General features: G+C 29.2%; 1 pseudogene across 1 annotated transcript; it reads left to right on the top strand.

Moving 5' to 3' along the window:
• Positions 1-5,245: 5,245 nt before the first annotated feature.
• Positions 5,246-6,948, top strand: LOC111303774 (arogenate dehydratase/prephenate dehydratase 6, chloroplastic pseudogene; annotated as a pseudogene). The gene has a single exon (XR_016327013.1). The product of XR_016327013.1 is annotated as an arogenate dehydratase/prephenate dehydratase 6, chloroplastic pseudogene (transcript).
• The last annotated feature ends 7,497 nt before the right edge of the window (positions 6,949-14,445 follow it).

Here is a 14,445-nt window from a genome sequence, read left to right as displayed (position 1 = left end):
GGCATACTCCATTAATTTCATTGGATGCCTTTTGAGTGTTCTAGTTCACAACTAGCTGCCATTACATATTTTACCAATAAACAAGATCTTTTTTGCAGGTAAACTACATCATGAATACGTTGCTATCTTTACACATGTTAATATCATTCCTTGTGGCTGTTGTTAGAAAAATGAGATCAAATATCATGTAAGTAGTTTTAGATCAAGTAAAAGTCATGGGCTTTAATCTTTTATTTTACACAGAGTCTTAGTTACTTAATAAAAGAAAGGTGGAGTTGTTTTAGGTGTGTGTCGAAAATCAAGCAGAAAAAAAAAAAAGCTAGGAAAAGCAGAGATAAAAAAAAGAGAAGGGAGAGTTGATTAAACGAAAGTCGATCTGTAGTTCGATTGAGTTAGAACCTTATCAGGAGGTTTATGATTCAGAGTTTTATATTTTGAACGGTAAAGATCAGGTTTGAAGCTCTCTAGAAATAAATTTAAGGTGTATTTGTTGAGTCACTTATTTGATGAGATTTCTCAAATTGTTTCTCTAGTTGTTGATTAGCTTTAGTTTTAACTAGATAAAAACTTTGTATAACTATTATTTGATAGTGAAAATTTTTTTGGTGGCCCGTGATTTTTTTCTCTACACTGAAAGGTTTTTCAAATAAATTTTTATGTGTTTTTTTTTTTTACGTATTTAATTATTGATTGTTATCTATTATTTTTATATTATTATGATTATTACTTTAGACGGAACAGTCGTTATATTGGACGATACTGTACCTGGAAGTCAGCAAGAACGTGGGGTTTACATTTGGTCTGAATCTGAGGCTGCAAGAAGGGAACCTGCAGTCCTCAAAGACTATGAATTGCCCTTTTTTTAAGGTGGGTGAAGTGGGTTGGTCTCAGACAATTTTTTGTAGGCGTGTAAGCCATCATGACATCGTCAAGTCAAGGATCGCCGTTTATGGGGATGACTGCTCTGCACCGTGATTTTAGAGGTACACCCTCAGGCTCATATTGGCAAATAGATTCTGAACTGTTTTTTTTTTTTTTTTCATACATTTCACTTTTGCTGAAGACTTTTTTAGTTACCATTTTTTTGTATATTTTCCCATTATCATTTGATTAGCTTCTTCCCGGAGTGCTGGGTTCTCTTCCTTCATTGGATTTATGACGGTGAATCTCTTAAAGCTTTTTTAATGGGCTACTGGTTTAAACTTTTGTCGATATTATTATTATTATTATTATTATTATTATTATTGCATGGTCACTCTGAATAAAATTTCCCAGAAACATCGTCGCTTTATATAGTCATTAAGACCGTGGACTAAACGTTGTTCATGCGGAAGCCTCGTTGATTTCATTTTATGTGCACGAGTGTATATACCTCGTTTATTTCATTTTATGTGTACGTGTGGTCCAATTTTTTGTTTGTAATCAAGTTAGACTTAGCCTTGGACTTTTTATATACAAACAAAACATAAAATCGAAAAAAAAAAAAAAAACGCGTTATCATAATTTATATGAAAAAATTTTCTATCTTCAGAATTTTTTTTATAATTTTGAAGAAAAAGATATTTGAATTTATTTTTTTAATAAAAATAAATTTACTATTCTTTATACTAATTTTTAAATTTCACAATGAGAATTACAATATTATTGTGTATTTATATAAGTGTTATAAAAATTTATTAATTTCTTAAATATATTTTAATACACATGTTTTTCCAACTGATTTTTGAAGTTTAAAAACTCTGTCATATATAAAATAATTTTCCATATAAGATAAGAGGAAATAAATTTGGAGTACATAGTTGTTAGGAAGCGAAATTGGTGTCCACTATATTCCTCTCACCAACTCCAACCTTACTGCCGTCTGAAGTTGTCAAACGTTAATTGAACTTTATATAATTGAATTAGTATAAAAAATTAAATCCTTCAATTTCAAAAAAGCAAAGTCTTAAAGAATGACCAAAGAGAAGCTTTGTGATCTGGTCAAGTCAAAAGCTATCTAGAAAATGCAAATTGGATAATTAGTTCAGGAGAGACACCCAATTAATAGTGAATTTGCAACTTAATTACCTTAATAAACTTGATTAGTAGTAGGATTTTGCACTATAATCATTATTAAGGTGATCATAAGTGCCATGCCGAATTGGATTAATTTTCTGAAAATTTTTATTCTTCCAGAGATTTTGGGATAATTTTTTTTATATAAAAGAAATCATAATGTGAAAAATAAAAGAACGAGCTATAGATATTAAAATTTGAACTTCAAACTTATTATATATCATTTATTAAAAGTGATTATATGAATTAATCAAATTAAATTTTAAATTAAAACAAAATCTAGTGTACATATACGTGCCTCATCGCCACCTAAAATATATACATATAAGTTTAATGTTAACCTAATTAAGGTATCTAATAAGGGGAACTTGATTTTTTTTTCTTATATGTGACAAAGTTGGTAGGTAGGGGGGATTGGAAATTAGAGGGATAATCATGTTGAAAAATCAAAGATTGAATGTGCCTAATTAAGCCAAATGGTACAGTAATCAATAATTAATTTTGAGTCATAAAATTAATCTTTAGTAAGCAAATTAATCTTTTGAGTCCTACAATAAACATAATTTATACTTACCCTTTCTTCAGAAAAAGGAAAATAATTAAAACTATATGATTATCCACATATATATTATATGCTATATATAGTTAGATTCTTGATATTTAATTCCCCCCAAAAAAATCATGGAAATAAATGCAACATAAATTCAATAACAAATATTACTATTTTTTATAAGCTAAACTACCTATCATATACTCAAATGTCTTGTTTTAGGTTCTTGTTTAGCAAATACAATGAAATAGATGTGTAGAAATGGGTTCCACTTGAATATGATTGCCCTTTTCTCCCATTTTTTTGAGGTTTCACACCCTAAAAAAGCCCCTCTTTTTCAAGATATTTGCATATTGTTCATGTTGAAATAGTTAATTAAGCATTCAGAGACAAACATTTCATGATTAAAAGAAAACTGAGGATAAAGTGAAATTTTACTTGAATAAATTTCTCCAATATGTAATTTCTGTCGATTATTATGTGATATATTTTTCCAAGCTTCAAATTTTTCTTCATTTTTTATTATCTACCAACCATTTTGATTTAATATTAATATCAACTAATTCTTTGTCATTTAATGTTTTGAATTATTCTAACAATAAAGGGCAAATGAGCTGGGAATTGCTTCCCAAATTATCCAATTTCCTCAAAGAATCATTAAAGTTTTGATTTTACGATCTCAATCTCATAAATTTTTAATTAAACAAATGTAAAGATTTCATATTAATTTTTAAAGGAATCGAGTTCATGTAATCAAAACTCTGCCAAATTAATCTTAATTATTTTCATTTCTTGAATACTAAGATATGTAATACTAACTTAAGACAATATTAATTTAATTAAACTGTAAATTAATTATTAATTTGGTTTTAAAAGATCTTAAAATATGGGAAAGAGAGCATTAAAAAAAATTAACACCCCTATTTAAAAAACGAAAAAATGGAGGCTCCTTAGGTCTTCGGACCCTACCCTAGTAAGCCTGCAATGTGGCGGTGGTCCTGTGACTTTGGGCCATCTTTGGGGACACAATAGATTAGGACAAAAATTTTCCAAACTATACTAAGCATTGATGATTATGTGGCTCAAAATATATATATATATATATATTAATAATTATGGGTCCACAATTTCTGTAAAAACCTTAGAACAACCATTGGTGGTCTCCTCCCACCTAAAATGAAATTTCATCCTTTTTTTTTTTTTTGTAAAAATTATGAAGTTTTTAATTTTATGGACTATAGTGGAATTTTTAGACAAAATGGTATTTTTTTAATGAGATTTCATGGAACAATTTAAATTTTTATTCTTATACTTATGAAGAAAAACAAATGTATATAGGAGTTCAATATTAAAAATAAAAACAAGAACATTTCACGAGGGAACTGCGTGTTTTAAAACTTATGAAACATTATTTTTTCTTGTTCTATTTATTTTAATATTTTGAGAAATTGTTTTTAAAATTAGATTAGTAAGTAATTTAAAATAGAACTGTCAACCAAAGAATAATAATGAAAACTTTATAAAAGCAATCAAAGATTATATCATACTAAAAAGGAAGTTTTGGTTTGGTTTTACAAAATCACAAAAAAAATTTATATTTCTTTAAAATTTTCAAAGAAATTTAAGTCATTAGATGAGGTTCAATTCATTTGAACAAAACTTAGATAAGATTAATCGTACTACTTTAGATTTTTAGAAAAAAAATTATGTCACAAATAGAGATATAGTTTATAAGAACAAATTTTTCGTTAGATTCTTTATGTTTCTTTAAATTTTTGAAGAAAATTAAGTAATATAATTCATGAACAAATTTTAGATAAGATTCTTTATATTTCTTCAGATTTTCCGAGAAAATTAAGTCATTAGGTTAGACGTAATTTATGAACAAAATTGATATAAAATTTTTAATATACATTTTACAATTTTTGAAAAAAAAAAATCAAGTCATAGGCGTTAGAGGTGTTATTAATATCTAACCAAAACTAAAAGAAAAGAATAGGATATCAAATAGCAATCATACCTGTCAATGCCTTTTTATACTTTAGTGATACCGACCCTATTTGCTTGATGATATAAAGGTTTTTTGTAATGTTTAGCATTTTTGCCATATAAAGATTATCCATTGTTGGAAAATTAGAAAATAAATCATAAATTGATCAAGAACAAACGATCAAAACAAACAATAAATTGGTTTTATCTTTATTTATTTTTTATACAAAAAAATTATCATTTTTTTAAAAGAAAAAAAATTATCATTTTTTTAAAAGAAAAAAAATTAAGAGATAGATAAATTATTCAATCTCTTATGTCAAAATAAAATATGTCATATCTAATAAATTAAAATAAGTAACTGTAAGTTGTATATTCGAGATAACTTTAATAAATGATTAAGATTCAAACTTAAAATTTTTTTATAAAAAAAAATTTTAACCGAATAAATTAATTATTTATTGATATTATTTTTTATAAAGTCAGCATGTGCGTAAATATATCTAAATGTGAATATAAAAAATTAATCTAAATTTAATTTAAAAAAATAAGGGGGTAGGTGTGAGTTGACCGAGCCACGTCCCCACAGGCACCATCCTCTCATAGACTCTTCATTTCTTAATATAAAACGCCCTTTTGCACCTTTCTTTCCTCAGCTTGACGTTCCCTTCTCAAAGAGAACATCAAGCTTTTAATAAAAGCACACACTCAAAAATATATCCCTCCGTTTCCTCCTCTTTCTTTCCTCTCTAATTTTCGGTTGGTTGGTTTGTTTTGGAAGGAAAAACACTCAAGTTTTGATTAAAAAGAAATATGCAGGCGGTTTCTACTACACAAAGTGTTAACTCTTCAATAATTCGTCCGTCGAAGCCTCTTCTCAACCAACTGACTCGGTTTGCCATTCGCTGCGTTTACCGCTCTGACTCAGTCCAATTCCCCAATGGAATCGGTTCAAGCCGTGCAGATTGGCAAAGCTCCTGTGCTATTCTCTCTAGCAAAGTCTTTTCGCAGGATCAGTATTCCGGCGACAAATCCACGCCTTCCTCGGCCTCTGACCACCTCGCCGCCGCCGTTAACGGTACCAAAACCTCCATAGATCTCAACCTATTCCCCATCGACAAAAATAACAAGCCTCAACCACCTTCCCAGCCGCCTCCACAAAAACCGTTAACCATCACCGACCTGTCTCCTGCTCCGAAGCACGGCTCTCGGCTGCGTGTGGCCTACCAGGGAGTCCCCGGGGCCTACTCCGAAGCTGCAGCTGGAAAAGCTTATGCCAACTGTGAAGCCATCCCTTGTGACCAGTTTGAAGTCGCGTTTCAAGCAGTTGAGCTTTGGATCGCTGATCGAGCGGTCTTACCGGTGGAAAACTCACTAGGCGGCTCGATTCATCGGAACTACGATCTCCTTCTTCGGCACCGCCTACACATCGTTGGTGAAGTCCAACTCCCAGTCCACCACTGCCTCTTAGCTCTTCCAGGAGTCAGGAAAGAGTACCTGACACGTGTTATTTCTCATCCGCAAGCTCTCTCCCAGTGTGAACACACCCTCACCAAACTAGGCCTCAACGTCACGCGCGAAGCCTTCGATGACACGGCCGCAGCCGCAGAATACATCGCAACCAACAACCTCCGCGACACCGCTGCTATAGCAAGCGCACGCGCTGCCGAACTCTACGGACTCCAAATCCTCGCCGATGGAATACAAGACGATTCGTGTAACGTAACGCGCTTCGTCATGTTAGCACGGGAGCCAATTATCCCGCGCACGGATCGTCCATTTAAAACGAGCATCGTTTTCGCTAACGATAAAGGGATGAGCGTGCTTTTTAAAGTGCTTTCGGCGTTTGCCTTCAGGAATATCAGTTTGACAAAAATCGAGTCGCGGCCGCACCGCAACAGGCCAATCCGGTTGGTTGACGACGCTAATGTTGGAACCGCCAAGCATTTCGAGTACATGTTTTACGTGGATTTCGAAGCATCGATGGCGGAGGTTAGAGCCCAAAACGCGTTGGCTGAGGTCCAGGAATTCACCTCTTTCTTGAGGGTGTTGGGCAGTTACCCCATGGATATGACGCCTTGGTGCCCTTCGAGGGGAGATTAGCAAAACCCATGAAAATAAAAAATTATTTGCTCATAAAAGAGAAGTGGGGAAATTAATTTAATCGTACTTTTCAATTTTTTTATTACTAGAATATTTAATTCATCAAGCAAAAAAAAAAAATAAATTTGTCGTTGTTCGTTGTTGTTGGGTAAATATTTTTATAGTATGTTTGATTATGTCTTTCCGAATTTTTTTTTCTTGTTTTCGTGTAAGAATATGTCAATACTATCTCAAACTTAATCTTTTCTCTCTTTTGTTTTTCATTAATCCTCTGTTTTGAATGTTAATAATGGTTGTTGGAATATTGAAAGGAACTTAAAAACTAGAGTAGATTTATTGTAACTATGATTTAGTCAAGTGCTATGAGCTTCGAAGTTTATTTTTTCTTTTATTTTCATAATTTAATAAGTTATAATTTGAATACTTCTACATAATAATAATAATGCTTAATGACTTTTGAATTAGTTGATATGATATCGAAGTTCAAGTTTAAAAATTATAAATTTAAAAGGATTTATATTTTTATTTTTATATCAAATAAATATAAAAAATAAAAGTTCAATGATGGGTGAAGAATTAAAAAAATAATAATAATATGTCAGTTATCAATTTGATAATACAACAAAATTCAAAATGGTTTCAAGTTGTTAAACATTCAAGTGTAATTTTCAGTTTCCGCATTTAAAAAAGTTTTGCCAACCACATATATATTTAGTTAAATTTAGAAATTTTGAGATTTTAAGTGATTGTACTATGAGTTTAGTCAAATTTTATTAAATTCATCAATTTATGTGATCGTTCTCCGATTTATTTGTCTATTCGATTTAAGACAACAAATGTATTTTTTATTATTTTTAAATTTTCACCTACCAACTATATATGAGGTTGAAATTTCATGTTAAAGCAATAATTTATTTTCCCTCTTTACATAATTTCCAAATGCTTAAGTCATTTTCATTATGTGCCATACGTAAGTGAAAAACGAAAATGTATCTTGCTTGATATCATCTGCCAATGTTACCATTTCCATGAAACTATTCACGACAAATTTCAATCATATAGATAGTAAAGAGAAATTTTTTAGATTTTTATCACACCATAACTTAGATATTTACTCAACAAGATCTCTTAAGAAAAAAAAAGAAAGTCTTTCTTCAGTTAAAAGTTTGGAGTAACGTTCCATTTAAACCAACAAAACTGGAAATTAAGTTTCAAATAGGACGGATTCATTCAGGGAGAGGGCAAATTAATTACTACCATAACGCTAAAACACTATTATTTTTATAAACGCAATCTGTGAATATAAAAAAAATATATATTGTAAGTATTAACATTTAAAATTTAGATTTATTAAATATTATATTTTAAAAATAATTATTGAATTAAATTTTTAGTTCAATATTATATTAATCATAACAAGGAAATGGTTAATGAAAATTAAATTTGGTTTAAAATATGGTTCATGAGATATTTTTAGAATGAAGATGAGAAATAGAATATGATTATTTAAAATAGGAAAATATGTACCATTTATTGAATTAACTGTTCAAATTAATTAATGGATGTGATGATTTGGGTTTGGTGAAAAAAAAGGGGACAGAGCATGATATGATGGGAAAATGGGGTCAGGTTGGTAGAGATGTGGCCTTGCTTGCTTAGTAGTTGAAAGCTAATGCTATGCTATCTTTGCTAATGACGGTGGAATTGATTTTGACAAAATTAAAAAAATTAATAAAAATAAATTAATTATTATAATAATAATATTAAAATTAATAATAAAAATATATGTTTAGATATAAATTTAGTATTAAAAGTGATATAAATTATAAATAAAAATAATCATTAAAGATATTAAGTTAAAATTTATATGTAATGAAAATTTTAAATTATTTAATATTTATAAAATTTATAAATAATTAAAAAGTATTAAATTATTTTTATGATAAATAATAACTTTGTTTATTAAATAACTATTAAAATTTAATAAAAAATAATTAGTTTATTATATAATAATAAAATTTTGTTTATTAATTAATTTATTATATAATAATATTTGTTTATTATATCTCATAATTTTTAAATGCATAAACAAAAAAGGATAGCTTTGTATTTATAACATAAAATAAAAGATAAAAAAAAAAAGTTGAATTTCATGCCACTACTAAACCAAAATCCATCGTAGGGCAAACGGGAGTTAAAAATTTTTCCGTGCTGCTGTGGTGACATGCAAATGGAAGTCAGTTACCAATTGGCACAAAGTTTTTAGCAACCGCACCTTCTTCGTTAATTTCAAATGCCGACTCAATAAAGTTAACCCATGTTGATTTTTATATAAATTAAATTTTTAAAAAGAATATTATATTTTTATTTTTTACCACGTGAAATTTATGTGAAAGTATATCAAGCCAACCATGTCCGTTTTCTAATAATAATTTTGAAAAAAAAAATTTTTTCTTACCTCTCACAAAAAAATAATAAAAAATTTATTATTATTATTATTATTATTATTGTTGTTGTTGATATTGAAGCATGATACATCTTATAATATGTTGTTCAAATAATGCAACAAGCACCAATTATTGGCCATTGTTCTTCAAGAACGTAATAATTTTGTTTAAACAATGGTATCCATTGTTTAAATAATGTTGTTTTGGTTAGCGTTCATTTCATTATTTGAATAGATCATTATGAAAGGTTTATGTGTCATATCAAGTGTTTAAAATATATATATATATATATATATTAATATCAATTTCAATAAAACAAATCATTGAATGTATAAATGTTGACGTTGTATATTTTATTAAATTGATTTTGCTAGGAGAAAATATTGGTTATGTAATGCATGCACCAATATCAACATGAAAAATTAAAAAATAAATTTAATCTTTTTGAATTTGGAGTACTAAGGTTAATGATTGATTTTAACAAATGAGTGAAAAATGGCGTTCATGGTCTAACAACGAAAAGCTAAAGGATAATATGTGGTAATTTATCCATAATAAATTCTTACTAAGTTTCTTTCCAAGCCGTAGCAAACTATTAAAAGAAGCTATAGCAGTTTAATTAGCCATTAAAATGGCTAATTAATAAATTTAAATCCTGAAACGAGAAATTAGCATTAGTGCGTTCGACTATCTGTCGTTTTTAGGGTCGACAATTCAATCAGTCTCTGACGGGTTTCGACCCGATCTTATGAGGTCGGAGTTTTTTTCTTTTTAATTTGAATTTCAGGTCGAGTAATGTTAGAAAACAATCGTGGTTGGATCGGATCGAATTTTAGGTAAATCCGACCCGATATTATATAAAAATTTATTTTTTAATTAATTATTTAATTTTTTATTTATATATATTTATATAATTATATTTTTAAATATTTATATTTTAAAAAAATAATATTTTATTAATTTCGAGTCGAATCAGGTACAATTTATATAATATCGGATCGGGATCAAATTTGGGTATATAAAAACAAAAAAAATTTTGACTAAAATTATATTTGAATTTAATAACACATAAAATCGAATCAGATTCGGGACGAGTAAAAATCACTCCAAACTCGATTCGATGCCGACCTTAATCGTCTTTGACATGCATGTGCCTGAAAAAATAAAATTGTCTTTCTTTGGCTCCAATTTTTTTACCCTCCATCTTTTCTTTTAACTTATCCAAGTCAATATGAATTTCCTCACCAAAATCCAAAATGTATAGAATTGGGTTAGGTCAATTTTTCTTTCATGATCAATACGTATATTATTTACTTTGTTCTTGACTTTTTTAACAGCTAAGTTCTCTAGGCTTTTTGAAAAAAGTAGCATTAATCCTTCTCTGTCAGTCTTCTTCTTATTATTATTCTTTTCACTTTCAATGCTTTGTTCCTTTGCTTCTTCTTCTTCATCAGGTTCTAAAAGTCTCTGTCTTTTTCATTTGAACTTTGGTCTCTTCTTTGTCTAGCACTTATCTGATCCTTATTTCCATGAAACAACATCAAAAGTTTAATATCCAACAATGATTGTGTCGTGTCAATTACAATGTTTGATTTCAGCCTTATATAACCACTTTATCAATTTATGAACAATGACTTTTAAAAAAAAATTCGGAAAAACTTTCCAACTACAATTGCCAAATTTATTCATGAATTTTCGTAAGAGGAATATTCAAGAATGTGTCAATCGAGTCAGTGCATAATATTTATAGAATGTCCACAATTTATATTTTATTACAAATTCGAAAGTTACATCTATTTTCATGGTTACAATAGCTAAGACCCCCATGTTTTATATCCAATTATCCCTACAAATTAAACTTCTCATGATTGTAAATGAAAGGTAATAATATATATTTTTGGTATTAAAAATTATTAAAATTTGATTTTAATTACTAAAATTAAAATTTTAATATTCTATCATTAAATTACACTACTGTTATATATGATAATTAATTTCTTCAACTAAAACAATCCACAACGAATTAAGAAAGCAAAATTTTTCAATAAAATAAAAACAAAATTGAGTAGCATTCAGTCGCCCCAACTAGATCAAGATTTTATTTGGTTTCAACAACTTCTATGGAACTTTGCTTGAACCAACCATTCCTATTCTCCACTCATGAATTCGCTCCACCTTCGTCTCCTGAAAGCTTTCAAATTAAATATATATTCCGTCATCAGACACAAAGTTATTGCAGCAAAGAAATGCCTTACCTAAACTTGATTGTGAAATAATTAAGGGTCTTAATCAAAACTAGTTGATGGGATTTTGCCAAACTTCATAGATTGTTTTAACACACTGCTAATTAATGAAACTGTAATGTGATGGGAAGTTAGATTACACGGTCGTTGATTAACATATATGTCTACAGGTAAATGCATATATGTTTATATTTTTATAAATTCGCAAATATGTGTGAATATGAAATTTAATTTAATTAATTTGTATAGTTATTTTTAAAAGATGATATTTAATAAATTTAAAATTAAAATTTTAATACATATAACTCATTTTTTAATCTCCAGACTACAATTTCTTTTGTAAAAAAAATATGTATATATAGATATATTAATATACTTAAAACCGAAAAGAGAGTGAAAAAGATTTTTTTTAGGCATTGAAAATCAGATTCAGCCCAATCTGCTTTACTAAACTATTAGGTCCAAATCGGGCCGAAAGTCCCCTTCGCCCACAAATGATAGACTGCTACTAGCTTTGTGAAAGCAATTAGTAATTCCCATCAGCCAACAATCGGGTCCAGTAGTAACCTTTTCTCATTTTACTTACTTAATTTGGGCTTTAACAAGACCAACTATCTCCCAACTTTTCAGCCATTTCTTTTTTTTTTTTTCTTTTTCTTGATTTATATACAAAATAAAAATTTATTAATTTAAAACCTCGTCATTATTTCTTTGGCCAAAAAATAATAAAAATCTAATATTTCTAAGGACTTGCACGTTCTTTGATGAAATTAATGGGATTTGAATCATACCTTGTCGGACCAAAATCTTAATTTAGGACCATAAAATCTTTAGATCAATTCGGCCATCTCAATAACTATGTGCTAGTGATAGGATTTTTCTAATACTTTTTCTGTTTTATTTTATTTATTTATTTTTAAAGATGTTTTAAAATTATTTTTTTAGTATCTAAAATTTTTATTTTTTTTATTTTAAAATTATTTAGGTGATTTTTTTATTTTTTGAAATTAAAAATTATAAAATTTTAATTTTATATAAAAATTAATATTAATATCAAATATATTAAATTTAATTTTCTTTTTAAATTTCATAGAACTTAATTACTCTAAATATTTTTAGATGGAGGAAGTATAACCAAAGGCTACAGTCAGCAAACAACTTCCATAAAAAATCCTATATATATTTATATATATTTTGGCTCGTGTCACTCCAGCTGAAATGGAGCAACTTATTTTTAACTTTAGCAAAGCACAATGAATCATGGTGGTGTAATATTGTTTAGCCATATTTTTAGGAGTAATTTATATAAAATATTCACCTCCGGCAAAAGATGAAGAAACAGTAAAAACCAACTAATAAGTTTCGCAATCAGTTCGGCCTACCAACCCAATTGGGTGTCAGAGGAGTGCAAACTTCACTACCATTTTGCTTTGCACAGGAGACTCCATTGTCTCTTTAACAAGTGCACGAAAAGTTATGAGGACTGATATTTTGGCACCCAACAAACCAGCTTTTTCTCTCTTCAAATTACATATACATATTATATTGAGAGGAGTCTTCTATTTTATATTAATCGCACTGGAAATATCTAACCCAAAGAGACCACTAGAGTCTAGAATAGTAATACGTATCACTTGAGCTTTGAAGTCAGCTTGGATTTGACAGCACATTGGTGAAGTCTCAAGTATGGTGATTTGAGAATCTCAGGCGTAGAGTCATTTTTTAAGAGTATTTGAGAATTGAGAGACAGGCACTCGGCAGTGCAGTTGGTGTCTTATCTGTGCATGCAGTTGGGGTCAGAGAAATGGCCTAGGTGTTTCCACCCTCTCCAAGAGATTTTTGTTTCTAGTACATCTGCTGCACTATATTTTATAGTAGTAAGAAAGATGGATACGAACCTATTTCATGACTGTATATATCTTGGACTTGGTTCTTTGCTATCAAATTCAAATGCTACTTCATGACCACTAAAACTAGCAATATCTTTTGTTTTTGAAGTCTATGCATGGGGATAAAGAGGAGGGTCAGTCTTACTCTGGTTGGACATTTACATCCTACAGGGCAAAGGCCATATAAATGGGGTATGAAAGAATGACCATTTTTTTATACTATGTTGAGAGAGGGAGAGAAAGGAACCAAAAAGCCGGAAGATGGAGTGGGAAAGAGGAACTGTGGAGCACCAAAAGTGAAGGGGTTTTAGATTCGTGAGTACTGAGTACTTTAATTTTGATGGACTGCATTTAATGACTTTGATAAAGGGTTCAGTTCAAAAGCAAAAGCTACTCCATTTTATCCCGCTTCTGATTCATATAGTCACACTGACCCACCACAGACTTTCACTTTCCCTTCCGTCGTTTTGGCTTCTGCTTGTCTCTCTCCACAAGATACTGGCATAAGCTCCCACCAGGACCAGGGTAGATGAATTGTAATTTTCATTGGACGTCATTTACGTAGTGGAGAGTTTGGATACATTTACCATTGTAATTAGTGATGACTTTTACAGCTTTGCTTTTGAAAACTGAACTCTCACGAATGTGTATTTTAAGAGTGGGAATTAAGAGTTGCATTGCCGGTGCCTAGAAGTGGATTCAAATCTGAAAAGGGGGACCATGCACGCAAATAAAAAAGAAAGGCTTCTAGTAATCATGGCATCAGGTGGTGTTTCAAAGAGAAAGAAATCCCAAAGATCGAAGAAATTCTTAAAGGCTAGTAAGTGTGGTAAGTTCAGGGAATAAGGATTCAAATTTTAAATCTGATAAAAATTTGTTCGAAATTTATTTTAGATTAATCAAATATTGTTTAATGGTTAAAAAGATTTGTAAGAAAAAACTTTAAAAGTAAATAGATTTTTAATAAATTAATTAATAGGATTATAAATAATAAAAATTTTAACATAAAAAAATAAAATATTTGTAAGTTTCATGAGATAGACACTATAAAAAAAAATTAAAATTATTTATATAAGTGTGTCTATTGCCATATCTGAATAGTTTATAGGATTAGAAAAAATTTAAAAGAAAATAAGAAAGTTCATAAATATAGATATTTGTCTATAATT

Source organism: Durio zibethinus, chromosome 13, assembly GCF_047325235.1.
Source record: "Durio zibethinus cultivar Kanyao isolate XHJ-2024 chromosome 13, ASM4732523v1, whole genome shotgun sequence".
Classification (NCBI taxonomy): Eukaryota; Viridiplantae; Streptophyta; class Magnoliopsida; order Malvales; family Malvaceae; genus Durio; species Durio zibethinus.
The sequence above is the reverse complement of the archived record's forward strand: the minus strand, read 5'-3'. Positions and strand labels throughout refer to the sequence as shown.